The following is a 26,438-nucleotide window of genomic DNA, read 5'->3' on the forward strand; positions in this document are numbered from 1 at the left end:
TAACCTGTCCCAAAAAATAAGAAAGCATACTACCTGGAATGTCTTGCTTCATCTAAACACACCTAAGATCAAAGAAAATATTAGAATGCTATCAACATTTTCCTCAGGTGATTTCAAGATTAAGTTTACCGAAAAGATGAAGTGTTAAAAGGAAGATAAATTCATGGAATTCAGTTGCCAATCTGCAGTTTTATATTCTGAAGCTGTGACTTTATATGATTATATAAAGTGCAGTGCTAAAATATGTGGCAATGTGAGAAACTGGGTTAATCGGATGCTTATGTGGAGTCACTTTGCAAGGCACAGGTGTCAACAGATACCAAAGTGAAGAATGAAAGACGATAATTGACACTGTAAGATTTTCAAAAGGCTTTTCAAATTAAGGAGAGTTACAGTACACCGGAAAGAATTCCTGAGTCTTAAGTCTTCATACCTTTACATGATGTGTGGTATTGGATTAGGGTGCAGACTGCTTTTATTACGTTTTTCCTTCTAGGCTTAACTTTCTTTATGATTGCTTACATGTTTATATTTGGATCTATGCTTACGTACATATTGTCTGCAAAGCTGGATTACGACCTCAGAGCTGTACACGAGTTTCTTATCTAAACCTGTTCAGACCATTTGCAATAGGGAAGGAAATTATATGCTCGGGTTCCTTTTTTACTTCTTACAGATACAGTCTGACCCTGTCTAACCTGTACTATGATAAACATAGAATAACTCAGCAGTTACCATAAGATTTTGGTCTCATTCTAGACTTAAAAGAATTTCTGGACAACAACAGTTCCAGATCAAACAGTGCATTGACGTAATTGTGGAATTACAATCTTTGCTACACGTTCTTCAAAGTTCACACATCCTCCCATAAGCATGGTCCTCAGATTTGAGGTTATTTAAGTGAAAATTGGAAAAGTGAACTCTTGGGTTGAGGGTTTCAGGAGGGTACAGGATTTGAAAAGAAGCAATGGAAGAATCTGTAAATGAAGGAAATGATTTTGGATTGAATGCATGTGGTCGGAGTTGGAGGGGAAGGCGGGGGAACGTAATGTTGGGGAAGCAAACAAAGATAAGGGGAAACTTTGGTGGTTTTGTTAGGATGAAAGGAATGTGCCAGCTCTATTTTAGGGTAATGGTATTAGAATTAGTGAGATAGTAATATATTGCAGCCTCTTCCACCAGTTAGTTCAATGTAAATTGTTGTGGTATCATTCTCTGTGACATCTGACAGAGTTGCTTGCAGTGAACGATTGGAGCTCTCCACCAGCCTTTGATTTCACTCACCTAATGAGGCATGACTGAATTAAGCAAGAGTGGACACCTGGGAGTACAACAGATTGTAATAGAGAACAGCAGCTTCACTGAAGGACAGAGGATCTGGTCTGGTGCTTGTTGTCAGGCTGCTGTTCCCCATAATAGCTATTATACACACAAATCAGTACTCACAAAGACTAAGGATTTTTTCATAATCATTTTCGGATGGATGTTTTTATTGGGAGATTCATTACACGTTTAGGTTGTTAGTTTTGTCTGGTGTAATCCTATACATATAATTCCTTTGTGGCCATGTAAGCTGTTTGAAATTTCATGAAATGTTCTTTCAAAGTCAAGTTAGTTCCAGCATTTAGCTATTTGCATCCCTGGTTTATGATCCTGCACCAAAAGCTCTGCATTGAATGAAAACCAAAACTGAAGTGCAGAATCAGACTGTACCAAGCACAACTGTGATAACAATTAAAATAAGGAATAGAAGGATGTACAGAATATTAGCAGACTCTTTGGTTCTTGTACTTTACAAAGAGCAACCATTTACAGCTCAGGAACACATCAATCATTTAAGATGTTTGTTTTAATGTAAATATAAGAAAGCTGCTTGCACAAAATATTACAAAGTCTGCATTTGATAGGGAAGTATTTTGGTTCAGTAAGATTTGTGATTGGATTAGTTTTGACCTTATACGGAGTTGACTCAAACAGCGATAAAAGGACAATAGTACAAAGTGCAAGGCAATGGGATTGGGGGCGAAGGAAGAATCAAAAATCTGGTCTACAAAAAGGTAAAAGAGAGAAACTGAACCATTGTCAGAATCAAAATTCAGTCCATTATCACTCATTTATGTTGTTTTTCAGCTACAGTATAGTGCGGTACAAAAAAATCACTATAAATTACAGTAAGAATATATAAAAATAAATATAGCAAAAAGAGAACAAAATAGGTAGCCTTTATAAGTTCATGAACTGCTTGGAAATCTGATGGCAGAGGGGAAGAAGCTACTCCTCAAACATTGAGTCCTGTCCCTCAGTGATGTTAGTATTGTCTGAGGTGAGGGCTCTTCATGATGGGTGCCACATCTTTGATTCATCGCCTTTTGAAGATGTCCTGAATGGTGGGGTGGTAAGTGCCCATGATGGAGCTGGCTGAGTTTACAACTTACTGCAGTCTTTTCTGATGCTCTGCAGTTGTCCCTCCATACCAGTCAGAATGCTCTCCACAGTACATCATAGAAATTTGCCAGAGTCTTTGGTGCCATACAAAGAACTTGATGTTTCAATAACTATCTTCCCACCTGTGTAAACATTTCTCCATTTTACAGCTGTGAAGAAATCACCTATGTTTCCATTAATTTGCTGTCCAGCTGAGTCAGCATTTGTGAAACCTTATGTTCCCAGCTCCCATCTTCCCCTACATTCTTTTGAGCTGTGGTCTAGAGGTGAGAAGATTTTAACCTGTTTACATGGTCATGCACTTGAAGTAGATACCAGTCATTGGCCTTGTCACTGAAAAGGATCAAAATTAGCTGAGATAGAGAAGATATTCGAGATGGAATGTATGAAAATGAGAGTTGGGCCAAACCACAAACAAGAGAAAATCTGCAGATGCTAGAAATCCAAGAGACACACACAAAACGCTGGAGGAACTCAGCAGACCAGGCAACAACTATGGAAAAAAGTACAGTTAACGTTTCAGGCTGAGGCCCTTCAGCAGGGTGGATTTTATTTTTGCTTGTGGATCAGGAAGCTAAGTTGATCCAGTTATCAGTACACTGGGGAGACGTAAATTGATTGGGACTGAAGTCAAGAATGTTTTCTGTATTCTTCTGAGGTGGAGGCTGAGCAACACACGCAAAATGATGAGGAACTCAGCAGGCCAGGCAGCATCTAGGAAAAGAGTACAATCAATGTTTTGGGCCGAAACCCTTCAGCAGGACTGGAGAAAAAAGCTGAGGAGTAGATTTAAAAGGTGGTGAAGGGGAGAGAGAAACACAAGGTGATAAGGGAAACCTGAAGGGGGAAGGATGAAGTAAAGAAGTGGGAAGACAAAAGGCCATGGAAGAAAGAAAAGGGACGAGAATGGGCAAGGAGGTAAGGTGAGAGAGGGGAAGAAAAGATGGGAAGTGGTGAAGGGGGGGTTGGGAGGCACTACTGGAATTTTGAGAAATCAATGATCAAGCCATTAGTTTGGAGGCTACCCAAACAGAACATAAGGTGTTGTTCCTCCAACCTAAGTGTGACTTCATCACAACAGTGGAGGAGGCCATGGATGGACATATCGGAATGGAAATAGGAAGTGAAATTAAAATGGGTGGCCACTGAGAGATCCTGCTTGTTCTAGCGGACAGAGCGTAGGTGCTCAGTAAAGTGTCTCCCAATACATGTTGGGTCTCACTGACATACAGGAGGCCACACCGGGAGCACCAAACACAGTATCTGACCTCAACAGACTCACAGGTGAAGTGTCGCCTCATCTGGAAGGTCTGTTTATGGCATGAACATTGATTTCTCAAATGCCCCCCCAACACCCCCTCCTTCATCATTTCCCATCCCCTTTTCCCTCCCTCACCTGATCTCCTTGCCCGCCCATCACCTCCCTCCGATGCTCCTCCCCCACTTTTTTTTCTTCCATGGCCTTCCGTCTCTCTCACCGATCAACTTCCCAGCTCTTGACTTCATCCTTCCCCTTCCAGGTTTCACCATTCACCTTATGTTTCTCTCTTCGATCTCCCAACCTTTTAAATCTATTCCTCAGCTATTTTCTCCGGTCCTACTGAAGGGTTTCGGCCTGAAACGTTGACTATATGCTTTTCCTCAATGCTGCCTGGCCTGCTGAGATCCCCAGCATTTTGTGTGTGTTGTTTGGATTTCCAGCATCTTCAGATTTTCTCTTGTTTGTAAGGGTAGAGGCTGAGCTTGGAGATATATTGAAGGAACTGAGTAAAACCTAATACATATTGTTCAAAGTTTGAACATAGTTAGTTGGGCTAAGTGGGATAGTTTGTGCCTTGTTCATGTTAGAGGAAAGTCTTCTGACCTTCCTGCTACAAGGAAAATTGAACTGTTAAAGAGGCAGATGGTATCAGAAGTGTTGCCAAAATGAGACTAGAAAGAAGGAAAGCAACAAAGGTATTCCAGATTGGACTGAATGTATTCTCTATGACAAGGATAGTTATCAGTGCATATGAGGAAGAAAGTAGAAACAGACTATGTTTGTTTGGAATGTGTGGAAGTATGATCTCCATGGGAAATGCTAGTCAGGAGCTCAGTGTTGGAGTTGATGTCTTGAGGAGGTATCGGGTGAGTTGATCTAATCATCAACCTCCGCAATATGGAAATATGGATGCCAGTTCACAAAGCAACAAAAGCATCCTAGATTTACTTAAGCCACAAATATTCTGTTCTTAAAAACTGCAAATTCAAAATAGTTGGATGAATTATTCTGCAGTAAGGAAGAGAATAAGAATTTTTTTCAAGTATGTTTTCTATTATCCTGCCTTGATCTTATTTTTTAAATGTCTTAGCATTTTTCCTCTTCACAGGGAGTCACTTTTGTGAAAAAATCTCAAGTTACACTCAGAAAAGTGAATGGAGAAAAATGCTTTCTCTCTGTTTACATCTTCCTTTCTTCCCAAACTCATCTGATGGATGATGGCAATTTCAGTCTCCATTCGTGGGAGGATGTGTTAATCATCAAGCTTAAACTGTCAGTGCTGAGAATAACAGTTGGATTCAGAATTAGACAAAAAGTGAGGTATTCTGCTTTTACTTTCCTTAGTTGAATATTACTTTCGAAGTTTACAGCCCATAATACGTTGTGACGTGCCGACATAGATGTACAGTCAAAGCACCATCATTTTTTCCCTTCTCCACATTATCACTTAAAAGCACTCTGTACATATTACTTTTATGACTTTCAATACCACCTCTTGAGAGAAGGCTCAGGAAAGAAAGTCTAATTAAAGACATCAAAAGACTAGTCTTTACCATGGAAAGAACAGCGGAAAATATGTCTTTTGTTTTTTTTATACCATCTGGATCTGAGGCATCTCAGTGACTGAGGAAAAACTGTAGTTGAGAAAAAATTTATGAAGCATTGTAAAGATTTATGTCAACACAGTAGCAAAGCAATCTCACAGTAAAATGCTCGGCAATAAATGTAACTCTTATATGTCATACTGTTTGACATATCTAACGTTGAGGATATCTATTAGAGTACAAGTACAGGGATAACCAATATTGAAGATACTTAAAGATTTTCAATGGAATTCATGTCTTTGAATTTAATATCTAATAAATAGAATGTAATAAAGTGTGTACTAAATCATATTTATTAATGACAGAATTATAACTGTATTACAGATACCCAGACTCAAGTGAAACAGTGGATTAGCGATAGTAAAACTTTACCAGTAATTTTAGTCAAACCACCAGAGCCTATGATTGTATATTATTTTTGCATTGCTTATATGCTATATTTTCTACTTGATTTCTAGTGTATGCATCTTTGTCAATTGATTGAGTATAGCTGTTCTACTGTATTTGGCACAAAATTCATTGTTTCTCAAGGCAGTCCAAGCAGAAGATTTCACAGAACCGATTGTCATCAAATTTTCCTGATGCAAGTGTATGCCTCAGGAGTTAACTGCAAAATGGTAATGACAGACCATGGGAATTGATATGTGGTGCAGGTTTTATATAAGCTAAACTGGAATAAAAATGAGCTCAAGTCAAGCTAATTGATTTACTGCCAAGTTGCAATAAAATCAACATGATTGCGTCTTTAGATTATGTTTTAAAAGAACAGAAGTTCTGTGGCAAGCTACTATGTTGTAAAGTCAGGCTCTGTACAATGCTTTTATACAAAACAATCATATTGGCTAAAGCCACATTAATCTCAACCTCTAATGGAAAAATTGCATCATTATTGTTAAAGCAAAACACAATGCATTTTCTTCTTGTGTTCAGATCATTTCGCAAAACTGAAAAAAAACTGAGAATTTGCCTCGTATGTTGACCATAATGCCATCTACATCCTCACATCACCAATGTGAAACAGCTGACAGATTAATGAGCCAGTCATCTCATTGGTTTCCTTTTAAAATCATGTAAAGCTTAGAATATTTGCTATGTTTGGTACATTACGGTGCAATTCAAAAATAATTATTTGTGAAGCCTTTCAGGTAGATTTGAAGAGATGCAATAAGATGTATTATGAATTCAAGGTTTTTTTAAAATCTTCCTTTTAAGTTAAGAGTTCGCCTAATTTCACCTATTTAAAGCAGAATTAGTTTGTTGCACATAAATGCACTTGAAAGCATGAGTGAATAAGTTCAGAGATGCCATGATTTCATTTTGTAATAACTTTTTCCATATGTGGAAACTAAGTTCTCAGTGTATGTCTTCAATGTGTTATAAAATTCGTAATGAGTAAGATATCTGTTACGCTGCTGGCATTTAGAGGAACAATGAATGTCCTCCATCTCTGGAGGTGTTCAGGGCTTCCTTCATCGTGTCAGTAGTTTCTTCTCAGTTTTCACTACTGTCAGTCATGCAAGTCCCAGGTGGAGTCTCAGGAATACCATTGCAGTCTGATGTAGAAGGATTCTTCATTGCTGTTTCTGTAACAATTCTGTTTTACCAATCAGGGTTTTTAGTATTGAGACCCCAGAACCTGGAGAACTAGTGGACCACACTTAGTCTGTCCTCTACCTTTTGACCTGTTTGGCAAGTATGATCCTACCAAAAGCCAAAGCATAAAACCCTGACTTCAGCCAACATTGCTCTCTGGGTCATTGAGGTGCGCAAGCCTCCAAACCATGACAAGGTTGTGGTCCTCTTGGAGGATTATAAAATTAGCAAGTCTGTGAATTTAGTTGAAAGTTTTATGTACTCAGTACATTCTTTTATCACAACAGTAAACACAATAATGGATAAAAGTAAAGAAGACTATTTTCCTGTTTGCATTCATTTTCAAATAAATCAGTAAATGTGTTTGTTGCTGGACCAGGATTTGAGTGTTTATAATTGAGTCCCCAAAGCCAATAATCACATCAATCTGAAGAATTCTGGTTCAATTGTCAGCAATACTCAGCAAGACTTAAAAACTGCAGATTCTGGAAATTTGAAATAAAGACAGAAAATCCTAGAAACACTCAGCAGATCAGGCAGCACCTGAGAAAGAAGCAATTATCATTGTGGTTCAAGGACCCTTTATCAGATAACCTGAAAAATTAATTGTTTCTTTCCACAGGTGCCAACTGACTTGCTAAGTGTTTCTGGAATTTTTTTGTTTTTATTTCAAAACCCAAGCTGAAAATACTGTTTTACTGGTGGCTGGACTATACTGACTAAGAGTGAAAATAGGCTGAGGTGGCAATCATTAATTAGTAAGATTTTAATCCCACTTGGGATCATTCATATTGCCTGTAAATGTTACTTAATTTTCTATTTAGCCTGTGGTTCATTCTTCTGGGAATAGAGTGCCAAATTAAGCTTACCATTTATTTTCGACCAGTGCCTATTAGCAATATATTTAAACTCTGGACAAATGGCAAAGTAAACCCTTATGGCATCTCTCCCTTGCTTTCCAGAACTGAAGAAGGGTCTCGGCCTGAAAACTTGGCTGTTTATTCATTTCATGGACGCTGCCTGACCTGTTCAGTTCCTCCAGCAATTTTTGTGTGTGTTGCTCTGGAGTTTCAGCATTTGCAGAACCTCATGTGTTTATGCATAAACATTACTGGTTAAATGAAAAAGTAGTAGCAATGAAGGATGAGAGAGTCAGTGGATGATAGAAAGTGTATTTGAATCACTGTTCCAACAAATCATTATTTTTTCCTATTAATTGTGTAATTATTTGACTGAAGTATGGGATACAAGAAGCTGACATTTACCAAGTTGGCTGACGGAAGTCAAGAACTGAAACTTAAGAGCAAGTCTGACAATGCATGTTACCTCCTCTTCCACCTTGACACAAGCCCTCTGGTGTGTCATAGGTCAGCCATGGGAGGTGCTGGTGGCATTTCACACCAGAGATTGCTGGCAGAGAGCAAGCCCAAGTGGAAAAATTGAGTGCTAGTATATTTGTTTTACTTATTTTATTTAAGTTAGTTGAAGAATTAAGATTAAATGCAGTATCAGAGATGTTTTGATACCTTTTTAACATATAGCTGTTTCTGCATTGGAGTAAATGTTGCATCAAAAATTTAAAGTAGCTTAAAGACCTTTGGAAACATTTTCCTTAGACTTCCTTTTTAGAAACTTTAATGGAATCTAAGATACTAGCAGTATGCTGTTGTGTCATAACACTGTATTGATGGAGTTGGTTACTCATTCCATGCTGGAATGGTTAAGATACAGATGCTGCAGATTGTATTCGGTGAAACTGAAATTTCTGTGATATTGATAGTACTTTCACTGGTAGGCTTCCTCACATAACAGGTTTCTCAGTGTATATATCTGCTTCTGTTCAAAATCCCTTCAAAGTCCTCAGCTTATTTCTTTTATTCTTCATCTTATTCCGGAAACAGGCCTTCGTTGGGGTGGGTGAGGGGTGTGGAGAAGTGCGGTTTTGTATGCACACTTACAATGTTACTTGGGGAAAAAATATGTTGGTCTAATCATTGCATTAGCAGGGCTAAATAGCTGGTAGTTGTGCAAACCCCATACATGAAGGTAAAATGCTGCATGCAGCTACTGAGTCCCAATTGAAAGAATCTACTGTTGATGAGTATTATTGCTGTGTTGTCTTGAGCAGCAGCTAATGCTAGTGCTAGTGAGATCTGACATTTGAGGATCCATTCACTAATCCTGAAGTCATCGACCATCTTGTAGCATAGCATCCAAGTCTGGGGGCTGCATTTCAGGCTCGGACTTCTGCAGCACCATGTTTTCACCATCTCCTTGTGGCCTCTTTGCTTTCTGAAAGGGTAAAATTTCTCTACTCTTATCCACTGCATCTTAGCAAATCCTCCAAAGTACAGTAGAAAAAAAAGGTGAATATACTGTCCCATATTCAATCACTGTGCTCTCTTCCTAGGCCTTAATTAATCTCACAAAGGATTCCCAGCACCTAATTTTTACCATCTCAAACTGATTGGTTGGCTGCAGCTGAAGTTGATATGTCACAATTTTCACCTCCTAGCAAGAAACTGTTAGTTCCTAATAATCAGACATCCTCAAGATACTGTCTCACCACTTTATGTTGACGTTCATTCTTTATGGTAGTCCCTATGACTGTCTAATTTTTCTGTCATTAACTTTACTGAAAGACTGCAAGCAGTGTTGGGCAATTGGAAAACTGGTTGCTCGAGTGAATTGGAGCCTTGCCTTTCGCTGGATGATTTGATGGCAGTATATTGTATGACTGAATCCTCCTCCTTTTTGCATTCAAATATTTTCAAGTTATGTTTTGAGGAACAAATCTGCTATCATCCTATTTTTCATCAGAAGCTTCTTCACTAAAAGTGTCCATTCGGTTTTCCTATCTCTATCTCAATATTCGGTGCTATTTTACACCACTTTGTAGGAGGCAGGAGGCAGCATGTACTCCATTCTGGCCATGGTGCCCCCACTTACCCTATTGATAGTTATTAATTAGGTCAGCACTTTTGTTGACTTCAGTTCTCCCACATTGCAAATGATGCCCATGATCTATGGAGGTCTTGATATAATTAAGTCATTCTTCTGATCACTCTTGTCTTATTGACCAAGATGATGCAGAACCTAGAATGGAATGTTCAGCTCATCACGTAAATTCTTACAAGTAGCTTTATCAACTTTAAATGACATGAATATTTTTTAATTGCTGAATCTTAATGTTACTTAATGAGTTGCAATAATGAGTATTGTTATTACTGCAATTCACTTGCACTGAATGGAAGTTATTGGAGTGTTAAATAATTACAAGTGCAACTGCAAGTAGAAAATAAAACCATTGAAAATTGGTTTCCATTGCCCTCACGATGTATATTTTATCAACATAAAGTGTGAAAGATCAGGTTAGCAGTACTAATTACTCTAAGATTGAAATTGCTTATATCTTGAGTGATACCAAGATATCATTCAACATATCATTGACAAATTTCTGTACAGAGCTATTGCTTTTAGTTTGGCACATTCTCCAGAAGCATTTTTAACTTTGAAAAGAAAATTGTTTCCTGTACGAATATACAGTCAATTGATTTTTTCAGGGACCTGTTCTTATTGCTATGAATCAGAGGATAAGTGTAACTACATATCTGGCTTTTTAATTATTCCATTAATTGTTTGGGACTTTTTTAAGCAGCCCATTCAAACACCAGCAAACCCATTAATGGCAAAATTGAGCTTGTCCAAATGTTAAAAGACAATAAGTCTGCAATGCAGAATTCTCTTTTAATGTAGTCAATCCATTTCTTCAATAATTTATTTACATTGTGAAAGCAACATTCTGTGCAATCACCATGAAAGTACAGAATCTTAATAAAGAAGAGTTGACAGTCTTCCCTATATTACACAACAGTTAGTTGATGAGCATAGTTTCAGCAATTGTCAAAATAAATTATAAAGATTAGAAAGAGTGACCCAATGAAAATGTGCTTTCTTGGCCATGATCTACTTGGATTGACAGTCTTGTTCCACAGGGCTGATTTGCCTTACTTCATTAGTGAGCAGAATGGCTTCGGAACAACCTGCAATTTATCATTCCTTCACAAACATAGCTCAAACACCGTGTTTGCATTTGATAGGTATTTCTGGAAATTTATACTTACTTCCAAGTATATAACTTTGGTCCTACAGTTCTTGAATATAAATACACTCAGTGGCCACTTTATTTGGCATGGGGGTGGAATCCGGTGTGGTCTTCTGCTGCTGTCACCCCTTGCTTCAAGGTTCAACATGTTGTGCATTCAGAGATGTTCGTCTGCACACTACTGTTGTAATGTGTGGCTATTTGAGTTATCGTAGCCTTGATTCTGGCCATTCTCCTCTGACCTCTCTCATTAATGAGGCCTCTTTGCCCACAGAACTGCTGTTCACTGCATGTTTTTGTCTTTTTCTGGTCATTCCCTGGAAACTCTAGAGACTGTTGTGTGTGAAATTCCCAGGAGATCAGCAGTTTCTAAGATACTTGAACAACCCTGTTTGGCGTCGACAATCATTGCACAGTCAAAATCATTTAGATCACATTTATTCCCCATTCTGATGTTTGGTCTGACCAACAATTGAATCTCTTAAACATGTCTGTATGTCATGGGTGTTCAGCCACATCATTGGCTGATTAGATATTTGCATTAGTGAGGTGTACAGGTGTAATGGTCATTGAGTGGATATCCCCCCCAGTCAACTGGAACAAACAGTTCTACAATTACCACAATTCCACACTACATGATGAATTTGGTGATCCAGATACATCTAGAATTTGTTCATTTCAGTAGTGGACAATATAAGAAGTCTGAACTTTTAGCTTTTCAAGTTCAAGTTCAGTTTCTTGCCATTCAACTGTGCACATGACTAAAGCCAAACGAAACTATTTTCCTCCGGACCAGGGTGCATTTTATGATGAAATACTATGGATGATGATTTGAGATTTCTTAAACACCTAAACTGGATTGAGACCACATTTGTGGTATGGTGTACAGTTGTGTTTGCCCTACTATAGGAAAGAAAACATTAATCAAGAACAAGTGCTGTAAAGCTTTACAAGAATACTGCCTGGAGGATCTGAGCTGTAGGAAGACGTTGATCGGCTATGACATTATTCCTTGGAATGTAGGAAATAGAAGGTTGACATTTTAAGGGTGTATAAAATTGTATGGACTGTATGAAGAGGGTGAAATCACATAGTGCAGGGAAGAGAAACTAGGAACGAAAGCACAGGTTTAAGGTAAGAGATATAAAGGAACCTGAGGGTCAGTTTTTTCACAAGATGGTGGTGCATGTATGGATCAACTGAGGAAGCGTTTGAGGCCAACATGTGAAAGATATTTGGATAAGCATATGGATAGGAGGGGATTAGAGGGATGCAGGCAAACAAGGCAAGCAAATTTTTGACTGAATATCTAAATCCTACCCCCCTCCTTTGCTGCAAATGAAACCACTGGGCACTGAAAGGAAAGCGGTAATTAACACTATAATTAAGAACTCCTATTTCAAGCTCATAATGAGCTCTTAATTTGTTGTAAATTTTTAATGTTCAGTGTTATCTTTGCAGCTATATAGCATGAAGTGGAAGGCTTTGAATGGTTTATTATGATCAGAAAGATTCTTTGGGAGTTAAATTTAGTAGGACCTGAAAACAGAAAATTAAAACGGAGGACGAGGCTCTGTTTGTGGCCAATTTCACAGTGCATGTTACATTTCCCAGCAGGGTGCCCAAAATTGAGTCGCCAACATAGATGAAACCCTCTAAGGCCAGTGATGTTGTGGGGTTGGAATTGGACTCTCTGACAGTGCTGTCTGAAAAGAGGATGCTGTCCAAGTTGCATGCCATCTTGGACAATGTCTCCCATCCACTCCATAATGTGCTGGTTAGGCACAGGAGTACATTCAGCCAGAGACTCATTCCACCGAGATACAACACTGAGCGTCATAGGAAGTCATTTCTGCCTGTGGCCATCAAACTTTACAACTTCTCCCTCAGAGTGTCAGACACCCTGAGCCAATATGCTGGTCCTGGACTTATTTCCACTTGGAATAATTTACTTATTATTATTGAATTATTTATGGTTTTATATTGCTATATTTCTACACTATTCTTGGTTGGTGCAACTGTAATGAAACCCTCGGGATCAATAAAGTATGTCTGTCTGTCTGTCAGTTCATGTTGGGTTGGGCCAAGATTGAATGTTGGAGCAAACTGGATGGGCCATTTCTGCTCCTTTGTCTCATGGTCTTATGGTAACAGGTATGTGGGAATGATGGAAGCTGGTAAATTTAAAAGTAGGATCCAATTACCAAAACAAATATTTCTTTAATTAATTCAACGTTTATCTAGAATTAGAGTTAAGCTTGGAGAAGGCAGCTCCAGTCCCGATGAAGGGTCTTGGCCCAAAACATCAATTATTATTCCCCTCCATAGATGCCGCCTGACCTGCTGATCTCCAGAATTTTGTGTGTATTGCCCCATATATCACTTACAACAAAAATAAGATTTCTGAATTAAAGCTTACCAGCAATGCTTCAGTGATCAGTGCAATGTGGTGTGTTTATTGGCATATTTCAGTAAAAAACATCTTTCCTGAAATACAAATTCCTCAACATTCTTCCTCATTCAATTTAAATTGGTAACTATCTTTATTAACTTCACATGGACTGAGATGAAGTGAAAAACTTTGTTTAGCTTGCTATCTATATAGATATAGATAATAATAATCTATATAGATTGTTTAATTGCAATAGTACATTGAGATTGTGCAAGAGCAAATGATATCTGATTGCAAAATAAAGAGTTACAATGAAGTGCAAGACCATAATAATTCAGATTGAGAGGTCGGGAGTCCACCTTGGTATACTAGGGAGCCATTCGGTAATCTCATTACAGCGGGATAGAAGCCATCTTTGAGTCTGGCGGTACATGCTTTCAGGCTTTTGTATTTTCTGCCCGGTAGGAGGGTGGGGTGTGGTTAGATTTTGTTGGCTTCTTAAACAAGGCAGGGAGAATGTAAAAAGAGTCCATGGAGGAGAAGTTGGTTTTTCTTACGTGCTAGACTGTGTCTTGCAATCTAATTTAAACTGGGAGAACTGTTTCTAGGAATTGTTGGAAAGATATGATGTTATGCTAGGAGTCCTTTCGCTCATCTCATGAACCCACGAGGGAAAAGACGATTATGGGTTTGATGTGCAATGAGCCAGATTTGTTAAAACCAAAAACTTAAAATTCAGCAAAAAATCTTCAAATAAATTTGCTGTCCATTTTGAAGGATAAACCTTAAGAAGACTGTGGAATGAGCTACCAGCACGAGTGGTGCATGCAAGTTTGATTTTCTTGTTTCAGCGAAGTTTGGCTAAGTACAAGTATGGAGGGCTATGGTCCTGGTGCAGATCACTGGGAATAGACAGTTTCAATGATTTCTGCATGGAGTAGATGGGCCAAAAGGCCGTTTTCCATGTTGTACTTCTCTGATTCTGATTGAACTCGGCATGTTTCATCGTAAGACTTCAGTTCATGAGTAGCTTATTAGAACTTGTGGTTTTCCAGTGTATTTGAATCACTGACAGCTCTCAAATTAAGCTGCTCTTCCAAGCGTGCTGTATACATCTACAGCCAACAATCTTCTCCAGATTTTCACTTTTGAAGCACAATATTTCATATGCTGCTTAATTTTTTTTTGCTGAGTTCCTCCCTTGCTATCCTTTTCGTCCAGCAGTGTGGCGATTAACTTGCCATGGTCTTAATGTATGTGCGTGGTTCGTTGGTTTCTGGTGTTAATTAAGGATCAGTTAGTTTTGCATAAACCCTCTTTTAAACTGACACGTGCTGCCAGGGGAGATGGCAGAAGCTGCACTGATAGCAATGTTTCATCAAAATTTAGACAGACACATGAATAGACAAAGAACAGAGTGATATGGACCATGTGCAGACAGATGGGATTAGTTAGATTGGTATCATGGCTGGTGCAGACATGGTAGGCCAACGGGTCTGTTTTTATGCTGTACTGTTCTATATTTAAACTGATGTGCTCCTTTTGGCTTAAAACTTCATCCCACAGGCAAAGTTGTGTATTATATTATTTATTTTTATTTAGAAATATAGCACAGAACAGGCCCTTCCAGCCCAACCCACCTATTTAACACTAACTGAATGAAAGGACAACTTATCATGACCAGTTAACTTACAAACCAGTACGTCTTTGGACTGGGAGGAAACTGGAGCACCTGGAAGAAACCCATGTGGTCACAGGGAATTAAACTTGCAGCTTGGAGAAAATGACTCATTTGTGTAAACATTTCTGCTTTGATGTTGATGAGGCTGGATAAAATACAGGGTATAATTCTCTGAGGGAGTGAAAGTGAGAGAGTGTGGTATGTGCACATTGAAATAGAAGGGAATGAGAAAGTGCATAAAAAGCATATTGGATCCTGCCTCGGTTTCATAATTAAGTGTTATAGAGTACAAGATACAGCAAATCATGATGAACCTTTGTTTAAAAATAAAGTTTGGCCACAGCTGGAATATTGTGTCCAGTTTTGGCACATGTTTTGAGGAAAGATATGAAGGTTTTGATGGCTGCAGGAAAAGCTTTACCAACTGAATCATGAGACGAGGAGCAGTTATATGGATAGACTCAATAAGTTAGCATCATTCTCCATGGAACAGAAGAGATGGTGAGCTGATCTAATAGAGGAATTAAAAAGAGTAAAAAATATAAACAGAGTAGCTGGAGGGGAAAGGATTGCGTTGGCAAAGAGGTCAAGAACTATCTAATGTGTTAAGTAGGTAACTTGTGGAAGGAAAAAATATTACATAATAAAGGAGTGGAATCCATTGCTTGGGGCTGTAGGTGAGGCAGTTGCAATTCAAAAGGCAGCTGGAAGAATTTGTAGGCAGTGGTTGAGCAGGATTGCATTTACCTGAAATCAGTAGAGGCTCAGCAGGCAGCTGTTGTGTGATTCTGGGCTTGTGATTCTTTAATCAAAGTGCACAAAGTTCAAACTAAGAGAATTTCCATTCAGTGATGAAATTCCCAAGCATGCAGATGTGAGGTGTGAGCTGATTCTGATCACTTTAATGCACCTTTTGGCCTCTCTGAATGTAAAGAGTACTGGTGTGGTTGTCAGCTCTGGGAAAACTTGGAAATGCCAGGAGCGAGGAGGCTCCACAGGAGTTATCAGAATTGTTTTGCATTGTGTCTAGCCTGGCAGTTGGAGAGAGGAAGGCAGTGATCAAAAGACTTTGTTTGTGGTTTCCATGTTGGGATCAATGTGAGAGGGCCGGTGTGGCAGAGATAGGAGAGGGGAAGATCAGTGATAGCATATGTTGCTGGTGGGTGTGGGTGATTGAAGAGGTGAGAAGTTGAGGGTGCTGATAGAGTCATAAAATAATAACTGGGAGAAATTAGCTTATGGGTTTGGTTTAGCAATCACCACACGACTGACAGTTTACAGCATGTACTTCAAAGGATCCTGGTGGGTGTGAAGCGTTGTGCCACCTCCTACACTGTAAACAGTATTGGAATAGCAGTTAACCCATTGCTTCCGATTCCTCCCAATTTCCTCGAACTGTCAATATCGAAGAGTTAAATCTGTTGTCAAAGCTTGAGATGTTGAGCTCTATTTAAATATCATAATTGCTCAATTGTTTCTGGAAAAATGTTCCCCAAACCTGTCATGAAACTAAGTGTGCTGACCTGCTGCTGGGTTTGGACCTTTAAACAATTGATTATTCTTTCCTTCAGCACTGCCCCAGGAGTTGATCAGCTGCTATATTTCCCTCAATTTTTCTAATGCAGTAAGTTGTTCTTACAACAGCTACTGGACAAACGAAGAGCATAAGCTGCTGTAATCTTCATTGCAATTCAAGACACAGAAGTTATGTATGCTACAGGAAATAGTCTGTACCAACTCTGCCATTGCATCTGTTCTCTTCAGAGGCATAATTAATGGATAATTTCCACCATTAGTGGACTTTGAGCTTTCATGAAAGGAATATATTTGATCCAGTGCCTTTATTCTTCTGCACTTTTGCAGTTCAGAACAAGAACTTCTGTTTAAAAATTCATTCCAAATAGTAACAGTTTCTTTTCTTACCACAAGCTGTAGGGGTTTATAATTGACTTTGATATTTAATAATATTGCCATTTCATTGCAATATGAACACCAGTCAACCTACAGAAGACTTTTGGGTAAAATGACGTCTGTATGATGCTCTGCCACTCTTAATGACAGAAGTAAAAGGTTCACTAATGGAAATGCAGTTGGATGTAGAGACATTTTGACTGACAGCGCCACGTGCTTGGTAAATAAATACTTCAGTTTTCTATAATTATCAGGAAAAAAGTGAATATGGACAAAGAAATATATTTATATTTAAAATTTATATTATATATTATAACATATACAGTAATGTAATATATATATGAAACCCAGCTGGTTTCCTTGATTGCGTAAGTCTAGAGAATACACACTCCAGTCCTGCCAAACCCATAAAATTGAGATGGCTGTCCCACTCCAAACCCCAGTTTGTGTGGATGCTGTGCTATTTGCAACCCTGTGTTACAACTCACTGCCAAGAACCAACAGACAGCACAGTCCATTGATTAAAGGAATTATATTTGTGAACCATAACTAAACGATTAGTAAAGAAAAGAAAGAAAAACACAAAAAGGGCCCATTAAAATGAAACAGTCATGTGTGCACCAGTTGGAGCTTAATTCATGGTCCTCAGTTGATCTCGGCACCTGGCCCCATCAAATCACAATCTCCCCACTGGGTTGAATCCTATGACCGGTTCTCACCAGTGTCTTTCCTTCATCTTCCGCCGAACGGAAAAAACCCAAGACCAACCTTCCTAATTGGATGATTCACATTCCTCAGCATCCCTCATCTTCAACAATAACCCAGGCATGCTGAAAGCAGAACAGACTGCTCTTACAGAACTGCTAAAGGAAATACCTACAGCATAGTGGTAAAAAGGTGTTGCATATATTATATGACCAAGGAAAGAAATAAGAAGTACAGTTTTAAAATACATTGTTGAAGCAATTTTGCTGGAAATCAGCACAGCTGTAGACTAGCAATTACTGCTGTTTATCCCATGGAAAGGAAATGAGAACATAACAAGAACAAATCATTGCAGACATTGAAATTGGAGTAAAAGTACAAAGACTGTGAATGTTCAGCAGATCAGGCATTCATTGTGGGACATGAAAAAAGAACATTAAGCTGAAAGAAAGTAATATTTAATTAGAATTTTTAGGATCCAAGGTCACGGTTTATTTCTGCACAGATACTGCCTGACATGATTCTCAGCATTCCTTTGCTTCTGTTTAAAAGTGTGGTATGTCTCAGAAGGGTCATAGTTAAATCAGATCTAGCGGTTCTGTATGTCCTACTAACCACAGAAGAATACTGTCTTGTTGAATTTTGGTACCACCTACAATGAGAATAAAGTGATGCATGCTTTGAATCACAGTTGTAGTTACATTGTAGAAAGTGAAGTTTCAAGCAGTTTATTGGGCAGAATGATTGGTAGAGCATCATGCAGACAGCATTTATCCAAAAGGTCGTTTGTAGGATGACTAATCTTCATTTTTCAATGCAATGCTGATATTATTACTATCAAATCAAGTGATGAATGCCAGTCTGCACTTGGTTCCTCAGCTCTGGAGGCATTCATCTTTCACAAGGAACAATTTTTTTTCGCTAGCTATTGACAGGTGCTCAGTGCCTGAATGCAGAAAATGATAAGTTATGGCATTGATGTATAAAGTGAGCCTGGTGTTTAGTTGAGGTGTGTAGCTCTACCAGTCTCCCCTCTCCAAACATCTCCCCTGAACCCCAAATGTTATAGATGACTGACAGAGGCCGAAGCTAAATCTTGAAAAATGACTGAAAATGGACTTTTGGCTAAAGGTCTCAATGGAGTTAATACAACTATTCAGTGAAACCCCAAAGGAATTCTGACGGTGCTGAATCTTCCTGAAATATACAGAGGTTGGCAGCTGTCATCTATTTCTTAAAATATGCAAATTGCAGTGAAGCAGAAACAGATAGTTTCTACTGGTAAGACAGTTTTCGATCTGTGTATTGAGAAAGAATAAACGTATCTAAAGCTTACATCAAGATGTTAAAATTAAACCTTCAAACACAGAATAAGCACAGAAATACAGCCAAATTTTTACCTTTTTTTCTGCATTGTTTTTTAGAATTGAAGCTGAATTTTCATGTGGTCTGAATGCTGTCGTATTTTCAAAAATGTTTTAAAAAATGTATACAGAACTGAAAGTGAAAATGCTGCCAAGGTAACAAAAATATGTAAATGACATTTGAGAAATGATGACACATTTTAAAGTAATCCCATCGTGTTTGTTCTGACATCTCATATTTACTGTAATTAAGTTTTCATGTAATTAGCATTCAAGTGTCTGAAATAGCAGCATCAGAAAAGACTGTCCTTGCACAAATAAAGCACTGTTTAACCTTCTCTCCCAATTCAAATACATGCCATTCTGTACAGCCAGTTAGTTGATAGTTTTCCAATGAGCGTTAAAGAAAAAAGTTTATATTTAACTTCAGAATAATCAGAACTGTTCTCATCTATCAGTTTGCACTGTTCATGTTGGAAAGGAATCTACTATTCTTATAAAATATAAGTATAGTTCATAAACCATTTGATTTGCCTTTTTGTTGACATCTATTACTACTGTACAAAGTAGAGTTATATCAGAGCACACGCAAAATGCTGGTGGAACACAGCAGGCCAGGCAGCATCTAAAGGGAGAAACCCTTCAGCCCGAAACGTCGACAGTGCTTCTCCCTATAGATGCTGCCTGGCCTGCTGTGTTCCACCAGCATTTTGTGCGTGTTGTTGTTTGAATTTCCAGCATCTGCAGATTTCCTCGTGTTTGCTCTTATATCAGAGCATATATTTATTGCCTACTTGGCAATTTGAAGCTTGAGTCAGGCAGGTCCACAAAGATGAATGGCCATTGATAAACAACCAACCAGTTCCACACTCAGTTATAATAGAGAAGATTTCCTTGTACTTGGGGCTGATGTGCACCCCATTTAGCTTTAATCAAAGCAATTAAAGCCTTGATGGTCTTAGCCAGGTAACAATCTATTTATTGTGAATTAGTAACAGGTCATGCTCTATCTGTATCACTGAAACCAGCTAGGAGTTATTAAACCATGAATGCATTAATCTATTACTAAGCTCATTTTAGGGATGTAACTTATTTTTCTAACTGGGAGAAAATGTATCCACTATGTGAAATGGTCAGGGGAATCTGCATGTGTATTAATGTATTAGTACTTCAGCTTTGAGAAGGAGAAAGTGTGTCTCATTCTTGACTTGTTGGCTGTGTCTGATAGTGCCTAAATAGATTTTAATTAATGACTGCAGCTTAGATTGATGTATTAACCTCATTCCAATGTAGTGCTCCAAATTCTGTTGGTTACCTACTGCAAAGAGGAATCATAAAGACTAAAATGGTGCAATGTGATTTTGTTGAAGTTGATGGAATTTCTTTGGAAAATCACTTAAAAATGCTGGAAAATGAGAAGTTTATCTTCAATTTCCAAGTCATAAACTGAGTGAACAGGACCCTGGTTTTGATTTCATTTTTTATTATCAGAGCCATGCCACCCCTCTGCCTACCTACCTGTCCTTCCAAAATAATGTGTATACTTGGATGCTAAGCTCTGAACTACAATCTTCTTTCAGTCACGACTCAGTGATGCACACAACATCATGCCTGCCAATTTCTAACTGCGTTACAAGATCATTTACCTTATTTTGTACACTGAGTGCATTCAAATATAACACCTTCAGTTTTTGATTTTTTGTCCCTCTGCTACATTGCAATTCGTTCCACTGACTGTGATTTTGCCCTGTCATCTGCTTGTTTCTTTACACACTGCTGCTGTTTGCCAACTGCCCCATCCTTAGCCCAATCACTCAGGTTTGCATCCCCTTGCCAAATCATTTTAATCCCTCGTCAACAGCTTCAGCAAACTTGCCCACAAGGGGTATTGGTCCCCCTCAGGTTCAGGTGTAACCCATCCCTTTTGTACAGATCATACCTTCTCCAGAAGAGATCCCAATGATCCAGAAATCTAAAGCCCTTTCCCCTGCACCGGTTGTTCAGCCACACATTCATGTGTCAAATCATCCTATTCTTATCCTATTTGGCATGTGGCAAAAGCAGCAATCCATTACTACCCTGAAACTCCTGCTTTACAGCCTTCTACCTTAAATTCGTTCTTCAGGACAACCCTCCCTTTCCCTATCTATGTCGTTTTTGCCATTATGTAGCAAATCTTCTGGCTGCTTCTTTCGAATGCCAGGAACCCAATCCAAGACGTCCCTGACACTGGTTCCTGGGAGGAAACGTACCACCCGGTTCTCTCAATCACGTGCACATAATCTCATGTCTACTCCTCTAACTATGGAATTCGCCACCACTACTGCAGTGCTCTTCTTACTCCCTTCCCATCTGAGCCACAGCGTCAGACTCAGAGCCAGAGACCTGATCGCTGCAGCTTCCCCCAGTAGGTTGTTCCCCTCAACAGTATCCAAACTGGTATACTTATTATTGAGGGGAATGGCCTCAGGGGTACTGTGCATTTCCTTTCTCTCTCCTGACAGTCACACAGGTTCCTGCCTCCTGCAACTTAGGGATGGCCACCTCTTTGCAGCTCCTATGTATCATTTCCTCAGTTCCCCAAATGAGCTACGGATCATCGAGCTGCAGCTTCAGTTCCTTAACAGGTTCTCTGAGGACCTGCAGAAATAATGAATGTACATGATATATCAAAACTAAAGTTGAAAGCCTATCGAACTTTAGAAGTACCGTGCAACAAACGTCAGTTTGGAAATCATTGAATATTTAACATTGTTGACATTATGCTGCTTAAGCCTCCTCTGGCCTTACAGTCTCCCGGAAGTTTCTCTTTTGGGGAAAAAAATCATTGAAACATTGCATCAGGCTTCTCCTGTATGATTGTTGCCTCAACAAAATGATTGAAAGTCTCCCTGTATTTAAGGTGAATGAGATTGGCACTCCTGAATCAACGTTTCTATGATGTTGTGCATCTGAGTTGTGATTTGGCACAGTAATTTCTTCATCACCTGTGAAGTACGTTGTCAAATGTGCTCTGAAGAACTTCCATCTCTTTGTCAGAACTGAACTCTTCATTCTACAGATAAATGTCCTGATGACCGCACTTTGCCTCAGACTGTCTAAACCAGCACCAGACTCAGAGCCAGGGACCCAGTCACTGCAGTTTCCCCCAGTAGGTTGTTCTCTTCAATGTTATCCAAACTGGTATACTTATTTTGAAGGGGAATGAGTTCATAATGAGCCATAAGTTCTGTTTATTGCTCCTGTTCTGTTTATCTCCAACCAGTTAGATATCAAGAGGTGAACCTAAGAAAACAGGGGTATGTGTAAGAGATATGATCCTTCTTGGGGGAAAAAGCAGCTGGTCATTTGTTGCATTAAGTCCTAAACATTCTCCAACAGAGTATGCCAGAACTGAACCTCCCTCCTTCACACTAGTGGTGAACACATGTAGAGTGTTACACAACAACCACAGGCAATCACAAATGAATAGTAGTGCTGACAACTAAAGTTGGAGGAAGGAGATCTGAGAGGCAATGAAGTTTTTGGGGGGGAATTCCAAGCTTTGGTGCTACATTCACATTCAACAAATGAGGGCCCCAGTGGAGTAACTGAAGTGGATGAATAAAAGAATTCCATTTGTGAATAATATTTATGCTCACCTGGTATCAAATAATGGGAGAATTCAGTCCACTAACCCATGAAGGCACAAGTCCTACCTTGGACATCTTAACAGCAAGCAGTTTAAAAGAGTCAGAAAGATGTTAGAATTTGTCCTATTTATAACTATGTTTGCTGAGTCGGGTTCAGTTTGAGACATAGTTACATTTCAGGCTTAGTTGCTTCACCTAACAGTTTGGCTATAATTTGTAGTGTGTTTCGAAGTAAGTGGGACGCATCTCAGTCCTCAATAATAGTTGTAGTCCATTTCTAATTAATTCTATTGGCTTCCCTGGAACCAAATGGTATAAACACAGAACCAAAAATGTGTTCCAGGCAGACAATTAAGGCTAAAATGTACCCCCCCCCCCCACACCCCCACCATCTTATTCATGTTCAGTCTTGAAAATGATATGCATTTTACTCTTTGAATGTATTCACATGCTGATGAGTGCATGATCAGGCATATTAATGCATGACTGAGAGACTGGTTTTGGGGGCAAGGCTTCGGGTTCCTGAATGATTGGGGCCTCTTCGGAGCGAGATACAACCTGTACAAAAAGGACAGGTTACACTGAACCCAAAGCGGTCCAATATCCTAGCAGGCACATTTAATAGAGCTGTTCAGGAGGGTATAAACTAATTTGGTAGGGGGATGGGAACCTGAGTGATAGGGCTGAGGAAGGGGGAAACAGAAATAAATCAAAGATAGCGTGCAACAGGGATGATGGAAAGGACAGGCAGGAGATGAAGCATAATTACAGCCAGTGGGATGATTTACAGGGTAATAGAGGCCTGGTGCAGTTAAAACAGAAAGCAACAAATACTGGACTGAAAGTGTTATATTTGAATGCCTGCAACATAAGAAATAAAATGGATGATCTTGAAATTCAGCTAAAAATTGGCAAGTATGATGTTGTGGCCACCTCTGAAACTTGGCTACAGAATTGCTGCCATTGGGAGCTCATCATCCAATGATATACAGTGTATCGGAAAGATAGGTAAGTAGGCAGAGGGGTGGTGTGGCTCTGTGTATAAGAAATATTATTAAATCATTAGAAAGGGATAACAAGATCAGAAGGTGTAGAATCTGTAGGGGTTGAGTTACGGAATGGCAAGGGTAAAAGCACCCTCATGGAAGTTGTATAAAAATTACAGCAGGAGATAGAAAAGGTGTGTCAGAAGTGCAATGTCATGATAATCGTTGGGGATTTTAACATAAAAGTGGATTGCAAAAACCAGGCCAGTACTGGGCCTCAAGAGGGAGAATTTGTAGAATGTCTAAGGGATGGCTTTTTAGAACAGCTTGTGGAGCCCACTAAGGGATCGATTGTGCTGGATTGGGGGTTGAGCAATGATCCGGAGGTGATAAGACAGCTTAAGGTTAAGAAACCCTTAGGGAACAGTGATCACAATATGAACGAGTTCACTTTGAAATTTGATAAGGAGAAACTAAATTCCAATGTGTTGGTATTTTGGTGGAATAAAGGAAATTACAATGGCATGAGAGGAGAACTGATTGGAAAGGGACACTAGCAGGAAGGACAGCAGAGCAGCGATGGCTGGAGTTTCTGCAAAAAATGGGGGAAGTGTAAGACAGCTAGATTCCAAATAAGAAGAAACTTTCAAATGAAAGGACCTACCGTGGCTGACAGGTGAATCAGAGCCAAAACAAAAGCAAAAGCGAGGGAATGCAAGGAATCCAGAGCTAGTGGGAAGATAGAGGATTGGGAAGTTTTTAAAAACTTGCAGAAGGAAAGTAAGAAGGTCATTCGGAAGGAAAAGGTGTGTCATTGGAAAGTATTAGCTAAAAAGAGAGGTCAAGCACCATTGGATTGCTTCCTCTGGAGCAGTGGACATTGAAGGACTTTAAATTATGTGATAAATAAATAGGGTAAATAGTGTGTGGAAATGTTAATTTTCAGAGGGTATAGATTTCAAGTGAAAAGGGGGGAAGTTTGAAGGAGATTTGCAAGGCAAGTTCTTTTTACATAGCAATAGTTACCTCGAAGACATGGCCAGGGAAGCAGTGGAAGCAGATACAATGGCATCGTTTCAGAAGCAATGAATAGGCAAGAATTTAGAGGGATAAAGACCGTGTGCAGGCATATGGAATTAGTTTAATATCATGTTTAGCACAGACATGGAGACTTGGGGCTGTTCTGTGTTCTCTGCCCACTGGGTAAGAAGTTGTTTAAAGAGTAGAAGTAGTGGGATGCTTGGAAAGTGAAAGTACGAAGTGGAATGGTTTTAAAGTGATCGTTGAAACTTTTTTTTGTAGACTGAGCACAATTAGTTGCAACTGGTCAGACAAATTGGAATGTTTGGACCTGGAGGAGAGAATAACTGAGTCTAGTAGACAACTGAGAACTGATAACCTGAGTTTGGGTGAAATTTATAAGTTGGTGGGGACAGATGAAATTTAATGATGATGATTTTAAAAAGAGGTCGGGCTGCACAAGGACAGTGTGTGATGTTTTTTGCTTAACTGTGTTGTATGTATATTGATTTAACTTTTAATTATAATGGTTATAGATTCATGACCAAGTATATACTCAATGGTGAAAAATTCAACTCCTATTCCATCTGCAACTGTTTGTTACAGTCAGCAGTTTATTTTACTTCGGTTTAACAGCATTTGGAAACTTGCTTCTCATGTTCAAATATTTTAGATAATTAATTTCAATTTGACATTTCCTTGGACTTCTCGTCCACAAACCAGCAATTAACAAACCCAGTATTGTCATGTTTTTAATCAAATATTTCTTCATTAAGTACATATGTTTTAAAAATCTGTTTTACAGCGATTTAGGTCTGATTCGCAATACTTAGTGTCCCCTATCTTTATTTCTTTCATCCTGTAATAATGGGAGGAAATTGCATTCTGGCACAGATGTGTATCAGCAGAAACCATTGTGTATGCTCTGGGTCAAAAGTTGACTTGTTTTGAAAATTTAAACTCAGCAATAACAGTTTTCAGCCCAAATGTCGCTATTTCAGCATTTGAAAACGTCAGTAATCTTGATTTCTGTCATGCCTTGGAGTTGAAATAACATCTCCTATTTAAAACCTTATTCAAAATAAAAGTAATGACTGGCACCCACAGGCGCTTTACTGTACTTTGACATTGTTTATGACATGATGATGAAATCAATTACAAATTTTGGAGGGAAGGATTTTTTTTCGCTACATACAATCTGAACATTACTTGCAAGGCCAACATTAATTGCTCATTCCTAATTGCTCTTGATGTTGATGATGGTATCTTTCTTGAAGCATTGCCGTTCTTCTCGTGACAATACTCCCACAAGAGTGTTGGGGAACGAATGTGGTATTTTAGACCCACTGATGTTAAGAGAACAGTACCATATTTCCACGTTAGAATGCTGTGTAGCTTGAAGGGAAATCATTCAAACTCCAGCAAATCATCTCATCCATGAGATCTACATTCTGCACCTCAATCAAATTCCCATAAACCTGAATATTTACCCTGCTCCTTTCAGACTTTACCTTTCTGCTGATGCTTTCTGACCTTCTGGCTAATTCCAGAATTCTCCTTTTGTCTTCCTACTTCTCCTACTCTGCTCTGTACTCACAATCCCGGTGTTACTCTTTCTCTGTTGTCATTCATCTCCCTCTGTTTTGCCCCTCCAGACTGAACAATTGTAATTTAACAGCCTTCTTCACTCTTTCCCAGCTGCTAGCAACACTTTCAGTGTCATCTCCACCTACAGAAGG

General features: G+C 39.0%; 1 protein-coding gene across 10 annotated transcripts in view; it reads left to right on the top strand.

Annotated features, from left to right (window-relative positions):
- dmd (dystrophin) overlaps nt 1-26,438 on the top strand; it is a 1,939,431-nt gene that overhangs the window by 1,091,169 nt on the left and 821,824 nt on the right. The gene's annotated exons all lie outside the window — the stretch shown is intronic.

Source organism: Hypanus sabinus, chromosome 4, assembly GCF_030144855.1.
Source record: "Hypanus sabinus isolate sHypSab1 chromosome 4, sHypSab1.hap1, whole genome shotgun sequence".
Taxonomy (NCBI): Eukaryota; Metazoa; Chordata; class Chondrichthyes; order Myliobatiformes; family Dasyatidae; genus Hypanus; species Hypanus sabinus.